At 46.5% G+C, this 16125-nt stretch overlaps 1 long non-coding RNA gene and 1 pseudogene across 1 annotated transcript in view; both read right to left on the bottom strand.

Annotated features, from left to right (window-relative positions):
- LOC124805323 overlaps positions 1-16125 on the bottom strand; it is a 399521-nt gene that overhangs the window by 80 nt on the left and 383316 nt on the right. The gene's annotated exons all lie outside the window — the stretch shown is intronic.
- On the bottom strand, positions 12660-12776 carry LOC124709215 (annotated as a pseudogene).

The following is a 16125-nucleotide window of genomic DNA, read 5'->3' as shown; positions in this document are numbered from 1 at the left end:
AAGCGAAAACTGTAAACATGTCATCTCGTAACCGCAATTGTCTGGTCTGGAATCGTAAAAAAAAATGAATTACTAAACCGTGCCCACAGGCGTCGATTTGTGAGCCGGTATTTTGGGATTTGACAATTTAATCACTCTTGTGCCAACTGTAAGAAGATGAACAAGTCGATGGAATGGTGGCGTATGCCGATAAAGTCTTGGCTGTGGTGTCGGGGTACTCGAGAGATCAGTTGGAGGAGGTGGCGAGTGGGGACCTCTTCCGGATGCAGCAATGAAGCGTAAACGACAAACTAACCATAGTCCCACAGAAACCCACACATATACTCCTTAAACGTCAACTTTCCTTACTTAGAAATCCTACAGTTCAATTATACGATTGTCACTCCAAAAGAAATGCACACTATTTTTGTAAAAATACAGTTTTCATTCTGCATGTGTGAAAGTTTTACAGTGTGTAGATACATCATTCCCGCTTGTTTTCAAACGTAGTTCGACCTGTTCCCGTGAGTGGCGCCGTCACAGCATGTCTTCAAGATTGCTCCTAGACTTGACGTTAGTCAGAAGCAAAGTGCTGTCATAGAGTTCCTGTGCTGTGAAAGTGAGACAGTGGGAAACATCCACAAGAGGTTGAAAAAGGTGTCTGGAGATGCTGCCGATCGCAGTACAGTTAGTCGGTGGGCAAGCAGGTTATGTGATGAAAGCGGATACGGCAATATTGAGGATTGTCCTCGCAGCGGCAGGCCTCGTACTGTACACACTCCAGACAATGTGCAGAGTGTTAACAAATTGGCGACTGCTGACAGACGCATCACAGTGAACGAATTGTCATGCTACGTTGGGATAGGGGAAGGAAGTGTTTGCAGAATAGTAAAAGAGCTGGCGTTATAAAAGATTTGTGACAGGTGGGTTCCCAGAATGTTGACAGTGGCTCACAAAGAAACAAGAAAAACGGTATGCAGAGAACTTTTGGAACAGTACGAGAATAGTGGAGATGAATTTCTTGGGAGAATTGTGACAGGTGATGAAACATGGCTCCATCTTTTTTCACCAGAGACGAGGAGGCAATCAATAGAGTGGCATCATACAAATTCGCCCAAGAAAAAAATAAAAATCAAAACCACACCTACTGCTGGAAAAGTTATGGCTACGGTGTTTTTCGATTCCGAAGGACTCTTGCTTGTGGACATCATGCCAAGTGGAACCATCATAAATTCTGATGCATACGTGACGACACTGAAGAAACTTCAAGCTCGACTGAGTCGTGTTCGACCACATCAGCAAGAGCAGGATGTTTTGCTGTTGCACGACAATGCACGGCCACATGCCAGTCAAAAAACCACGGAAGCGATCACAAAACTCGGATGGACAACACTGAAACACCCACCTTACAGTCCTGACCTGGCTCCATGTGACTATCATCTCTTTGGGAAACTGAAAGACTCTCTTCGTGGAACAAGGTTTGAAGATGATGACTCCCTTGTGCACGCTACCAAACAGTAGCCCCAACAGGTTGGTCCAAAATTTTACCGTGCGCGTATACAGGCGCTGGTTCTAAGACGGCGTAAGGCAGTTGAGAGGGATGGAAGTTATGTGAAGAAACTAAAATGCTGTAAATACTGGAAAACTTTCAAACATGTAGAATAAAAGATGGGTTAAAAAAATAGTGTGCATGTCTTTTGGAGTGACTCTCGTAAAACATCTCTATCAGCGATTCCTTGAGCCCAGCTGGAGGAACAGCATAAGACACTCAGACTACCACAAATAGCCAGCATCTTGCTGTTAGGCAAACTAGAAGCTATCACTGCATGCAGTGACAACCCATCATGACGTCATTTTGACGTCCACCACAGACTTTGGTACGTGCGGAGCGACCTGCACAGAGGGGTGTGTTCCTCAGATTACACAGAGACCTTTGGCACTGCTCCGACCGATGTGTCACTGCTGATCGTCGGATTCTACCCAGTAGACATTATGGTAAGCTGTGCTGCAGCCTCCTACTGATTATGTAAGGGGGACTCGACGAAGCCCAAGAAAGTTTAGGCCAAAGGGTAACAATCAACGAACAATAGTGGACCTGAGATTGAGGCTTGGTGAAACCCATAATGAATTTCTTCCCAGTTTGAATAATGCCCCCGACTGTATTGGTTCAATTACGTGAATTCTTTAGCTTTCGAACATAAAATGACCCGTCATGACATCCCACGTTAAAAATCGGTTAAATCGTGAAGTGCTCTCAATTGTTAACTACACACCTGTCCGTAGCAGAGATATGATGTCTACAGTAGCGCCATACGCCGCTTCTAGTCGTAACAATGGCGCTTCATAGAGGGGACACCTTCAAATGTGACAAAGCATCCTACGACTTTTGGCCGCCGGCCGTTGTGACCGAGAGGTTCTAGGCGCTACGGTCTGGAGCCGAGCGACCGCTCCGATCGCAGGTTCGAATCCTGCCTCAGGCATGGATGTGTGTGATGTCCGTAGGTTAGTTAGGTTTAAGTAGTTCTACGTTCTAGGGGACTGATGACCTCAGAAGTTAAGTCGCATAGTGCTCAGAGCCATTTGCACCATTTTTTACTTTTGGCTACGTAGACAGCATTTGTTACTATTTATAAGATCCTCAAAACTTGTTAGGTGAAGTAATCTATAACAAATGCATGCATTACTAGTAACAATAATCGTAACAAAAGGTGGAAATGACACCTACAAGTGGCTAGGTCTGCTCCAAGCTAGACGGCTGATGCACAAAACCATAACACAAAGTGTCATCATCATCAGTAGAATTTCCTCAATTTCGAAATGTAAATTAAATCGAAAAATTGGGCAGGTGCTAGTAGGATTGAGGCTCTGAGATTTCCGTACAAACTTAATTGTGTGTACAGACACGTCATGCATCCCGAGAATCAAGAACCTTGACGATTTTTGTCTGTTATCGACACTGGTACTGGCCATATACCGGGTCCGGATAATTCCAAGACTTCTTATAATGTTTTAATTTTATAAGGGGCAGTCAAAAAGATCCAGCTTGAGTGCACTGCTGCAGCATGTATCCAAAGTAGTGCGACTCAGACGCGGATATACAGGGCGAATCACCTAAAACAGACTGTTCCAGCTCGTCGGCTCCGTTGTGAGCCGCGGAGCGCTCCCTGCTCCAGGGAGCCGTGTCGCTCGCTGTGACCATTCAAGTGGGCCGGCACGCCGGCACGTGGCACGGCTGGCTGAGGCAGGCGGCAAGGCAAGCTTTTTGACGTGCCAGCTGCGTCTTACAAGATCGACAACCTCATACTCTTAGCTGCTAAGACGTGGTGACATGGTACACCAGGAAATACGATGTTCAGGAAATAAACAAGAAAGAACTGTTTCACAAGATATTGCATACTAAATTAATTGGGCCTCTGTGGCTTGACATTTTCTTTTCATTACATGATCGGAAATATCAGGCGTCAAAGTGTTCGTAGCGTTAACGCGTAGGATGGCCTTCATTGTTGCACCCTGAAGAAACGATCGTTCCTTACTTTTTACTCTTTTCATTGCTGAGACAAGCTGCTCACAACAACACGTAGATCCAAAGATGCACATGATCTGAGCGGCATTGTTGTGAAGCTTCCTGTAAAGAACGATACTATCGTGACAAATCCAACGTGTTGTAGTACTTGTCTTTCAACAAAGTTGAATTTTGCAAATCAATAATCTAAAATTAAAGTGACGATAACAAGTCATCGGGGGAAACTGAAAAAGGAGTGCTGAACACCTTAAGTTCCATTTCCAAACTAGTGAAGTCTCGGAATCGTGTTTCAAACGACGTGATGAGCTGCTTTAACTTTGCTTGGTAATCGCCGAAAGTAGTACCCTCAGGTAGTTTTAAAGAAGCAAGACAATTGAAGAACAAATGTCCATTACTCATCTGCCTCTCAAATAAACGTAACTTTTCTATGAACGCTTTGATCTGGTCGTGCATGTCAACGATTAGCTGCCCTTTGGCCTGCAATGACAGATTTAAATTATTCATATGCATAGTCGTGTCAGCTAGGAGCGCCAGGTCTGATATCCATTTTATATCTTTCAGAAAACGCATTTCTTCCCCTTTCATTTCGAGAAAAAGGGATATTTCTTCACCAATGGCAATGAAAACATCAATAACTTTTCCCGGTCTCAGCCAACGACTGTACTGTGGTAAGGTATATCCCCATACTCCGCTTCCATATCTTTCAGGAATCCTTTGAATTGAGGATGATTCATACCGTGACGCCGCACAAAATTCACACACTTCACGACATCTTTCATTACGCCACCTAGCTCTACTATTTCACCACACATTGCCTCTTGGTGAATAAAACAATGAAGAGTCAAAATGTCTTTCCCGAATTCGTCCGTGAGTTTATTTTTCAAACGAGAAGCAAAACCTTGGTGACGCCCGATCATTTGTGGTGCACCGTCTGTCGCTACAGAATGGAGCTTATCGCAGGGCAAATTCATATTGCCCACTGATTCAGAAACAGCTTCAAAAATGTCACCTCCCGTTGCGGTGTAATCGAGTGGTACCACATCCAAGAGTTCTCAGTTACTTGCAGCTCCATGTCGACACCACGCACAAAGACTGCAAGCTGACCACAGTCCGATATGTCGGTGCTTTCGTCAAGCGCTAGCGAAAATGCAACAAAGCTCTCCGCCTTTTTCCTGAACTGTGTCTCTAAATCCGCTGCCATGTCCTGGATTCGATGAGACATTGTTTGCTTCGACAGGCAAACCCCTTCAATTGATTGCACCTCCCTCGTAAACATACATTCTGCAACTGCTACCATGCACGATTTTACTCGTCGCAATAATGTGAGCGACCCTGTAGCTTGCTCGAATTGCAAATTCAGTAGTGTTTTCTCCGCTCTCATTCACCTGAAAATTATAAACGCATTACAGAACACGAACTATGTTCCATGTTTTGATACCCTCTGTATTACGAACCCGTTTTCAAACTTAGGTCTCCTGGTATGTCGTTCTTAAGCCTGGCTACCAGTTGAAACTTCCTGGCAGATTAAAACTGTGTGCCCGACCGGGACTCGAACTCGGGACCTTTGCCTTTCGCGGGCAAGTGCTCTGCCATCTGAGCTACCGAAGCACGACTCACGCCCGGTACTCACAGCTTTACTTCTGCCAGTACCTCGTCTCCTACCTTCCAAACTTTACAGAAGCTCTCCTGCGAACCATGCAGAACTAGCACACCTGAAAGAAAGGATATTGCGGAGACATGGCTTAGCCACAGCCTGGGGGATGTTTCCAGAATGAGAGTTTCATATCAGCGCACACTCCGCTGCAGAGTGAAAATCTCATTCTGGAAACATCCCCCAGGCTGTGGCTAAGCCATGTCTCCGCAATATCCTTTCTTTCAGGAGTGCTAGTTCTGCAAGGTTCGCAGGAGAGCTTCTGTAAAGTTTGGAAGGTAGGAGACGAGGTACTGGCAGAAGTAAAGCTGTGAGTACCGGGCGTGAGTCGTGCTTCGGTAGCTCAGATGGTAGAGCACTTGCCCGCGAAAGGCAAAGGTCCCGAGTTCGAGTCTCGGTCGGGCACACAGTTTTAATCTGCCAGGAAGTTTCATATCAGCGCACACTCCGCTGCAGAGTGAAAATCTCATTCTGGAAACATCCCCCAGGCTGTGGCTAAGCCATGTCTCCGCAATATCCTTTCTTTCAGGAGTGCTAGTTCTGCAAGGTTCGCAGGAGAGCTTCTGTAAAGTTTGGAAGGTAGGAGACGAGGTACTGGCAGAAGTAAAGCTGTGAGTACCGGGCGTGAGTCGTGCTTCGGTAGCTCAGATGGTAGAGCACTTGCCCGCGAAAGGCAAAGGTCCCGAGTTCGAGTCTCGGTCGGGCACACAGTTTTAATCTGCCAGGAAGTTTCATATCAGCGCACACTCCGCTGCAGAGTGAAAATCTCATTCTGGCTACCAGTTCTCTGCGTGTAACGCCTTCTACCTGATCGTAGTGCGCTGCGTGAAGACGTGTATAATGTCGTTGTATATTGTACCTCTTCGCAGAATTAAATACTTTATGACATAAAAGACACTGCGGACCACCATCCCTCTCAATGAAGAGAAAGGTATCCTCCAATAGAGGTACAGGGGTCATGCGGCTAGTCATAGCTGTCATTGAACACGGATTGTTGCGTCAGTTGCGGCTGCATCCGGCCAGGGGGCAGTGAGTTCGCTTTCCCCCTCCACGAGGGCTCCGAGCTGCCACAGTGAGCGCTCCGGAGCGCTCCGGCTCCCTGGAGCTCGGTTGGAACAGCCTGACCTAAAACGTGCACCCCAAAGATTGCGGAAGTGGAAAGCGCTATTGGTATGCGGACTGGACTGGTAGCCAAAATGATTATTAGTTGCAAAAGGCACCACTTCTTGAATGAAATGAGGACTGTTAGGCAGAAGAAACTCAATGCCATAAACAAGCCGTTATACCATTTATATGTAGTACTGATCTTAAATTAAATTTTGTTGTACACTACCGGCCGTCGTGGCCGAGCGGTTCTAGGCGCTTCAGTCCGGAACCGCGCTGCTTATACGGTCGCAGGTTCGAATCCTGCCTCGGGCATGGATGTGTGTGTTGTCCTTAGGGTAGTTAGGTTTAAGTAGTTCTTAGTCTAGGGGACTGATGACCTCAGATGTTAAGTCCCATAGTGCTCAGAACTATTTGAACCATTTGTTGTAGACTGTTAATCAATAAGATTTCATAATAGCAGATTCCAGTAGAAGATGCAATTCTCGTTAGTACGTACACGCCCAGCTGCGAGTTAACAGGTATAGAAACGCATCTTGTCTGCTCAGTTGAGCGAGCGAGCGAGTTCACAGTTCTGCCTTCGTGACGCACGCGCCGCGGCCTGTCTTTCTCGTGGGCCTCGTTTGGTTCACTGCGACGTCAGCGCAGCGGCTTGGTACTTCGCGTACACCTCGGGATCCCTGCCGAGTGTTCTGTGGTATCCGTGGCTTACCCTGTACGTCGTACAGTGAATACATGCTGGTTACAACGTGTCGCAGATTACGCAGACCTGCTCCGAAAGTGGGCCGGACGGGCTTCGTAACGGGCCCGCGCCGCGGTGCGGTAACCCGAGACCGCCGCCCCTTGCCGCCCACACTATGTGGGCCAAGGTGGAGGCCCGCAGACAATGGGCGGTCACCCCCGAGCGGCCGGCCGGCGACGCGGAACTGGAGGCCGCTGCCGCTGCCGCACTGCCGGAACTGCGGCCTGTGACGTCAGCAGCCAGGCGTCGCCGCTCGTGTCCGGGGCGTGCGCGGTACACAGACTCACATCGTGGCCGATCTCACAAGGGGAAGGCTTCGGACACGGCCAACCGATTCGGCTCAAATGTAATTTGGCAGGTCGCTTGTGTACAACCTAAAACGAAGGAATCTAAGATATTTTGGGTCAATACCCCCGCGTTTTTGAGAAAATCGCCTCTGAAGGTTATGACGAGCAATCTACTCAAAATTGGCGGGATCGATAGATACTTGTAAATAGAGCATTTTTCATCATCAGGTATGGGGTCCGAAAACGCATACTTTTCCAGAAATCGAGGTAAGAAAGTTTTACAACTGCCGCTTCTGTACCTACCTGGTAAACGCTTTTCGCCGACAGCACAGATAGTCGCCGGTACGGTAGCTCAGCTCGTTCGGTCAGAGGGTTAGCTGCCCTCTGTAATAAAAAAACTGAGTCAACGGCTGAACACTGCACTTGAATGGGTGTCACGGGACATCCGCACTGAACAAATGAATCGAACAAAACGAGGACAATAAAAAAAAAAATACCGCAACGGTCCAGGTAATTGTCTGGGATTCGGAGAACCCGGGTTTGAATCTCGAAGAAACGTAGCGCATGTTCTTTTCGTTTGTATTTTTCCATATCTCAATTGATAGGGATAGGAGGGTTAATAAGGTAAGTAAATCAATAAAGAATGATAATATTAAGGTAGGCAAATAAATTTCTCGAACGCCGCGAAACAGAACTGCCTGCTTCCGGTAGTGCATTGAAAATGCATCTGTCTTACAACACTTTTACAAACCAAAACACATCGTCGGTAACTTCCCGCTTTCAATCGTCTGTGACAGGCTCCCAACTATATATTACAGCGCTAGTCGAAGAGTGTACATCCTCCATTATTCAGATTATGCACGTGAAACATATGACACAACAAACAATAACTAGTTACTACGGCATAAACAGACGAGCTAATTACTACAAAGAACATACAGTACTCGTCATATGTTACTTACGGAAGAACACTGTATTCATTCACAAAACGTATTTCATTCGGCGCATTAACGATGGAAAATGGCTCTGAGCACTATGGGACTCAACTGCTGTGGTCATAAGTCCCCTAGAACTTAGAACTACTTACACCTAACTAACCTAAGGACAGCACACAACACCCAGCCATCACGAGGCAGAGAAAATCCCTGACCCCGCCGGGAATCGAACCCGGGAACCCGGGCGTGGGAAGCGAGAACGCTACCGCACGACCACGAGATGCGGGCGACGATGGAAAAATCACTACATGTATCCGGAGGCTCGCGGCAGCCTAATGACGGAAAACAATTCTTTCCGATTGACTTCTATTAGGCTCGTTCTGGACACCACTCTTCCAGGTGCACGACTACGATATGACTAAGAGGCAACCGGGACAACATAACTTTCCCCGCGTGCATTCTGTCCCGTGGCTCGCTGTACACAAGCGTCGCGCGGTTGGTTATCTGTGATCCCTCGTGAGGAATTCGCAGCACTTTTACTCGGAGTTGTTTTCGTGTGGCGAGGCTTAAAAGTTTAATACTTTACTAACTCACGGCATTTGGGAAATTAGTTTGCCTACCTTATTATTATCATTCCTTATTGATTTACTTACGTTATTAAGCCTCCTATTCCTATCAATTGAGATATTGAAAAATACAAACGAAAAGAATAACATCCACTAGGTTTCTTCGAGATTCCAACCCGGGTTTTCGATTCCCAGCGAGTTACCTTGGCCGCTGCGCTATCGGCACTGTCAGCGAAAAACGTTTACCATGTGGGTAGAGAAGCGGCAGTTGTAAAACTTTCTTTCCTCGATTTCTGGAAAAGTTTGCGTTTGCGGGCCCCATACCTGTTGATGAAAAATGCTCTATTTACAATTATCTATCGATCCCTTAAATGGTGGGTCGATTGCTCGTCATAACCTTTAGGGGCGATTTTCTCAAAATTGCGGGGGTGTTGACCCAAAATATCTTAGAGTCCTTCGTTTTAGGCTGTACACAAGCGACCTGCCAAATTTGAGCCGAATCGGTTGGCCGTGTCTGAGCCCTTCCCCTTGTCAGGGTGCAGCGGAGGCAGTTTTATCGGAACAGAATTCGGAGTCGGAGGCCGTACAATTCTTTTGTCGCCGGCAGGAGTGGTATTTATGTACACTGCACTACAGAACATTTTATTACGCGCGCCGACACGGCCCGATTCGTACTAGCCGAGTGATAGGAACCGAGCAGTGCCTTTCTAACCTCGCCACAATAACTAACATGGGGAACTCCCCATCGCGCTCCCCTCAGGTTTAGTGGTAAGAGGGCCCAGTCGATAGTCCCGTTAAAAAGTGAACACAGTTCAAGCATGAAAACAGGTAGAACGCGTACTGGACTGTGAAAAAAAAGGCAAAATGGCAACAGTGAAAGGTCCAATAACAAGAAGTCAACACACAGCAGACGCAGAGACAAATGGTGTCGTAGTTAAGTTGATGATGGTGTTGGACCGACAAACGAGCCATCCGTGTTCTCACCTCCCTCAAGCCATATTTTCTTTTTTTTTCCCCCGCTGTTCGCTTTATTGAAATTTGTGCCTGTGTCGCGGTGTAACGTCCGTTTGCAGACAGCGAGGTGTAAGGTAGGGGCCTATATTGACAGCTGACCCTGCACAACTACTCTGTTAGCAGCCGAAACGGAGAGGTTGGTTGGTTGTTTGGTGGAAGAGACCAAACAGCTAGGTCATCTGTCTCATTGGATTAGGGAAGGGTGAGGAAGGAAGTCGGCCGTGCCCTTTCAGAGGAACCATCCCGGCATGGGAGCGATTTAGGGAAATCACGGGAAACCTGAATCAGGATGAACCGTCGTCCTCCCGAATGCGAGTCCAGTGTGCTAGCCACTGCGCAAAGGGAGAGGCTTTCGAATGGGAGCCGCAAACGTTTCATGATAAGGTGGCAAGCCAATCGAATCCTCCACCGGAAAATACGCCTGGTGCATCATACACGGCATTAGTCATGTGATAGGAATCTCCTATCGGCGCACCTAATTTGTGCGACTGGTAAATGAGTGAAATATGTCTCCTTGCCCCATATAGGTGTTCATATGAAAGTGAATGTGATCACTCCCAATGAAATGATGTAAACGTAACAGTTTGTCACATAACCTGTAACAAATGAACGCAACAGTTTCACAAACGCACAGTTTCTCTGTGCTGTGTCAGAACAAACGTTTTCAACGTTTTTGAAGTTGCCTTCCGTTTTGGAGGTCTTGACACTTGAATTCCTTTGTTGCCGGCCGCGGTGGTCTAGCGGTTCTAGGCGCTCACTCCGGAACCGCGCGACTGATACGGTCGCAAGTTCGAATCCTGCCTCGGGCATGGATGTTTGTATGTCCTTAGGTTAGTTAGGTTTAAGTAGTTCTAAGCTCTAGGGGGCTGATGACCACAGTTGTTAAGTCCCATAGTGCTCAGAGCCATTTGAACCAACCAATTCCTTTGTTGTAACATAGTTCACGCCCGTTTATTTGCTGTTTTCATTTCTGTGAGACGTCTATGTGGTATCTCGCCTGCTCTTACTACTCATCACATTTACTCGCAACGGTAACGTATTCTTACCACATGACTCATATTCTATAACCAATGTACAGTATGACAACTGCCAAGACTACAGACGGAGAACAAATATTTCAATGACAGCACAGACAGTTCAGTTCATAAGGTTTTGGAAAAAAGGAATTGGCACGAAGAAGTTTCGCACACGGCTCGGACGCTTGGCAGTCTTAACTACGACGCCATTTGACTTCACGTCTGCTCTATGTTGCATTTCTTGTTCTTAGACCGCTCACTGTTTCTATTTCGCTTTCTTTTTTCACAGTTAAGTGCATTTTCTTCCTATTTCCATGCTTAACCTTCGTTCAGTTTTTTATGGTCCATCCACTGAGCTATCTCACCACCAAATCTGAGAGGGATGGGATGGGCAGTTTCCCTCGTAAGCTTCACTACGACACGTCAACTCAAATGGTTTCTCCCAATTCTTTACTCACAGTAGAATTTCCATAACAACATGGACCACCTCCAGATGCAGCCTTCTCTCCAAACACGGCTCCATCAAAAAGCACCTAGCCGAACCGGAAACAGGACATAGACACCACTCGAATCGTAATATAATTGCGAGTTCTCTTTCAGACGGAGAGGACCTCGTGGGCTACAACGCGCAAACGACTCCCATTGGTCGAAAACAAAATTACTGCCCGAAGACCTGCTTCACTGACCAAGCAATGAGGTTGCTACAGTGCTTCTATCGATTAATCGAAACTGACTGTAGCAGACTCGCCTGAAGTATCGCAAAAATAAATATCTCGATCGAGTAGAAATAAAATATGACGGAAAGACATGAAAATGCCGAACGAACAGGCAAGTTTCAAGTTCTACAGAGTGCTGTCTGTACTTAAACAAACATGGTAATTACACAGCGAAATACAATTAAAGAATCACTTTTTCGAAACCCCGTAATTCAAGGTGACGACACTTGTGAAAAAAAAGGACCACAGCTAAGAAGATCATGTGAAGTGTTAGGTAGGTTAATGACGTCACATTGGCGCCAAATTTCACCACAGTTCTGCCAAATGCTACCGTGGACGTGTGACACGATCGGAAGGTCGACACACCCCCTCTTATCCACTTTCCAGCCCTTCATTTGATGCCTCCGCGATGGTGGTTAAAACGGCGACGACCAGCGCTAAAATCACATAGTTTTCTTATGAGTGGTCGAGGAAAACATTTCGGAGACGACGTCGCTCAGAATCGAAAACGCAAAGGCGTCAAGAGGTATCACAAAGGACGTCAATGAAACCACCCATTTCCTTTTGTCGTTGATTCCCACATTTTTCGCAGTCGAAAACGATAGATCGTATGAGATCGCACCCGTTTGGAGCGCAGCGTGAACGTAGATTTTGCTCTCGTTCAAAACCATTCAAGGAAATTTGAACGTGATCCAAAGAAACTAATGGCGTTTATGCTTTTTTCAGAGTTCCTATTTTGTGGCCTCCTGTGGCATGATTCACGAGCGGATATGAAGTGAATAAAACGACGTAGAGTAACACCCCCAGTTCTGCAATACACTCTGTGGCACTCGCTCTCCTTTATTGAGAATTTAAAAAACGTTCCTCTACAGAAACAACCCGTGAAGCCGTCCTAAGCGCTTACAGACCGACAACCCTTTTGCACTCACTCCGTCTTCAGGCCACAAGTGGCCCATCGGGACCATCCGACCGCCGTGTCATCCTCATGGAAGATGCGGATAGGAGGGGCGTGTGGTCAGCACACCGCTCTCCCGGTCGTTATGATGGTTTTCTTTGACCGGAGCCGCTACCATTCGGTCTAGTAGCTCCTCAATTGGCATCACGAGGCTGAGTGCACCCCGAAAAATGGCAACAGCGCATGGCGGCCGGATGGTTACCCATCCAAGTGCCGTCCACGCCCGACAGCGCTTAACTTCGGTGATCTGACGGGAACCGGTGTATCCACTGCGGCAAGGCCGTTGCCGGCAACCCTTTTGACAGTCTCAGATTGCAGATGGCTTACCATCAGGCGCAAGAGGAGGATTACAGCGGCGAAAGACTACCAGCCTAACTTGTCTGCAGGTTCCCAGTACTCTCGTCACAGGTTCTGTCTGTAAAGGTAAATTAAGCGTCGCAATGGGCGGGTATTACGGGGTTTCGAAAAAGTGATCTTTTAATTCTCTTGCGCAACGTAGTTACCGCGTGTGAACAGCTGCAGCCCTGTGTAGAACTTGGAACTTGCCTGTTCGTTCTGCACTTTGATTTCTGTCCGTTGTATTTTATTTCTGCCAGATCGCGATATTTACCTCTGCAATCTACTTTAGGCGGGTCTGCTAAAGCCTGTCTCGATTGATCGATAGAAGCAGTGTAGAAACCTCATTGCTTGGTCACTGAAGCAAGTTTAAGTCTTGGTAAGTCAGTTTGTCTTCGACCAACAGGAATCGCTCGCGCGTTGCAGCCCATGACGGCCTGTTCGTTATGCATTATGATGCGAGTGGTGTCTATGTGCCAAACCAGGATCTACGATATTTCCGAACCGAGGAGAAAACTTGATAGTGGCGACTCCCTCCACCCCTCCCCCACCCTCGAGCGTTTGAGATAGGACGTCAGACATTTTTAAAAACTCGATTTTTAACAAATTATGTTCATTCTGTAGGACACTTGAAATTAAAATTTTCTGTCAAAATTTGATTTTCTTTCATACGCCGAGAAGATAACATGTAATCTTTCTTACCTGTTCCTCCTGTTGGTCGTTTATTTCCACTCTGGTAGTCCGAATCTATAAATTTTGCTAATAATTATAACAAAGCTGATCATTCGCACACTCGGTCAACCACATAAACAAACAACGATTGGTTTATTCGGCTCAGCCCATATAGCGCCGTCCCCATTTATCTGCGGGGAAGTTTTTGGCTTCTAGTCACGACAGGCAGAGACATCACTTACACTATGCACGCATTTATAAGACAACCTATGATTCGTTCAGAAATCAACTTAGAATGTGTTCAAGAACCAAACTGGATGCGTTTCAAAATCATATGAATAACTGATAGACCAACGGCGCTTTGTGAAATAAGGTTTCTTTCTTCAAGAATATGAATTTGGCGCCTCCCCGAAATTGCCGCCCGGAGGAGATGCCCCGATTCCCCCCCCCCCCCCCCCCCCACCCTATCCAGGCCTGCTACGTGCTATTCCCTGTTCCGTGCGGTTCTTGTTGATGGAGCCAACTTTGGGGAGAAAATTGCCTTTATCTGCTGGAGGGGCATGCCGTTATGGAGATTCTACAGCGACGGAAAACTTGGGTGAAACCATTTCAATTTACGTGCCGTAGCGAAGTCTTGTTATCGTGGCGAGGCTAGAATGGCACTACTCGGTTGCAATTACTCCGCGAATAAGACTCTGGGCGTGTGCTTGCTCGTAGTAAAACGGAAGCTCACTGGTTACTTAGTTGAATCTTGTAGTATTCTAGCTTAGCGCCTGCTGCTTTGTTCTCGTAGACTGTACGGTCTGCACAAATTAGTCTTCTTTATCTACTTTTTATGTTGTTCACAAATTGCTACATCGTCTAAACTTTTGATATTAATTAAGGCCATAGAATTATGTCTCTTCCGACTGTACTTCTGAGCAAAAAGCGATTTTGATACGTGGAGTCCGAGATCTTTGTTAATCTTGCCTTTTGAGGTCTTGGGGTGATATTTCCATAGAAACTTTCGTCCCCCAGCATATATTTCTTTAGAATTCAACTAACAGTTTTCATAGATTTATCTTTAAAAATGATTTACTAGTACTTTACTAATTTATTGTCGAAACATCATCACCCAGTATTTTAATCCCTTAGACGTTAAAGTCCCAAAAATGTTGAAGCATGGATTTTTTTATTAGTGACCGAGAAACCAAATACCAATTTTCGCAGTTCTAGCATGAAAATTGACTGAATAGTAACATATTTTCGAAAAACTTTTCATCCACCGCTTCACGCCATTAGGGGTGGAACTTCGAATAATACATTATTACATGATGCCTGCAGTATAAGCTCAACAGCCTCTCCAAAGTTCATGTTTATGTTTCTATCCTTAGCGGTTAGGTCTGGACGATGATGAGTCATTCAAGACATTTCCTTCTCTCTCTCTCTCTATCTCTCTCTCTCTCATATATATATATATATATATATATATATATATATATATATATATATATATATATAGTCACGTGTGCAACTCACGAGGGTGGAATGGAAGATGATTTTGGGTGTCTGCTATACTCCACTGAGTATTAATTGAAGACTGAGTGTGTTACCAAATTATACTTTTAACTTTTGCAAATTAAGTACACAACAGAACAGCATTACATCCTCGATCGTTTACAGAAGAAAAACTGAAATTTGCGACAGTTGTCCAAAACGAAGTGGAAACAATCATTCATTCCACCATCCTGGATGATTTTCATTGGACTTTGAGGACTTCAGTAACTTTTATCCTCGTCGTGAGTGTTTATCACTGCCTCACACCTACGTGGCTTGCTCACCCTACGTGATCACTCTGCGGTATCCGTTCCATTCCTCAATGAGAGCCCATGAGAGTTCTTGGAGAGTCTGGGATGGAACCGGACGAGCGCGAACACATCTGTCAAGCATGTGTCACATACGCGTAATGAGGTTTAGGTCGGATCACATCACAATCACTTCAACGCCCACACTTCGCAAGGCGTCCCTGCTAATGCCCACCACATGGGACGTGGCATTAGACGGATTTTAGAGCCAACACCGTGTGCAGCAGCCACCACATAGTCCTATAGGATCTGTTCGATGTACTGCCTGGCGGCAAGGCGACCGTGGACAACGACGTGATCCATATGGCTGTCAACCCTGAAGCCTCCTCACGACATCACAAAACCTTGGAAATACGTCGATTTCTTGGGTAACATTTCGCAGCCACTGCTCACCACAGGTCTCCGTACACGAAGACGGACATCCCGTTGCGTTGGAGGATATCTGGACTCGTCTGTGCATAACACGTTTCACCAGTCACGAAGTTGCGAGTCGACATGGGAACGGCAGAACTGAGGTGATGTCGTGTCAAGCGGGGTACTCGAACAGGTTGTCTGGGTCGTTGGGCTCTCTCTCGTAACCTGTTCATTACAGTCTGATCGGAAACAGCGGCTCCAGTGGCCCTTCTCAGATCGTCTTCCAGTTCTCTGGCTGTGAGGTACGACGCCGCAACGCACAGACGGTCAGACATAGGTCTTCACGCGAGGTTGCAATGCGTCGGCGATCTTGTCCAACTCGACTTGCATAGTGACCTGTCTCCCTGTAGCGTGTCTACAACCTACGGATG

Source organism: Schistocerca piceifrons, chromosome 7 (assembly GCF_021461385.2).
Source record: "Schistocerca piceifrons isolate TAMUIC-IGC-003096 chromosome 7, iqSchPice1.1, whole genome shotgun sequence".
Lineage (NCBI taxonomy): Eukaryota > Metazoa > Arthropoda > Insecta > Orthoptera > Acrididae > Schistocerca > Schistocerca piceifrons.
The sequence above is the reverse complement of the archived record's forward strand: the minus strand, read 5'-3'. Positions and strand labels throughout refer to the sequence as shown.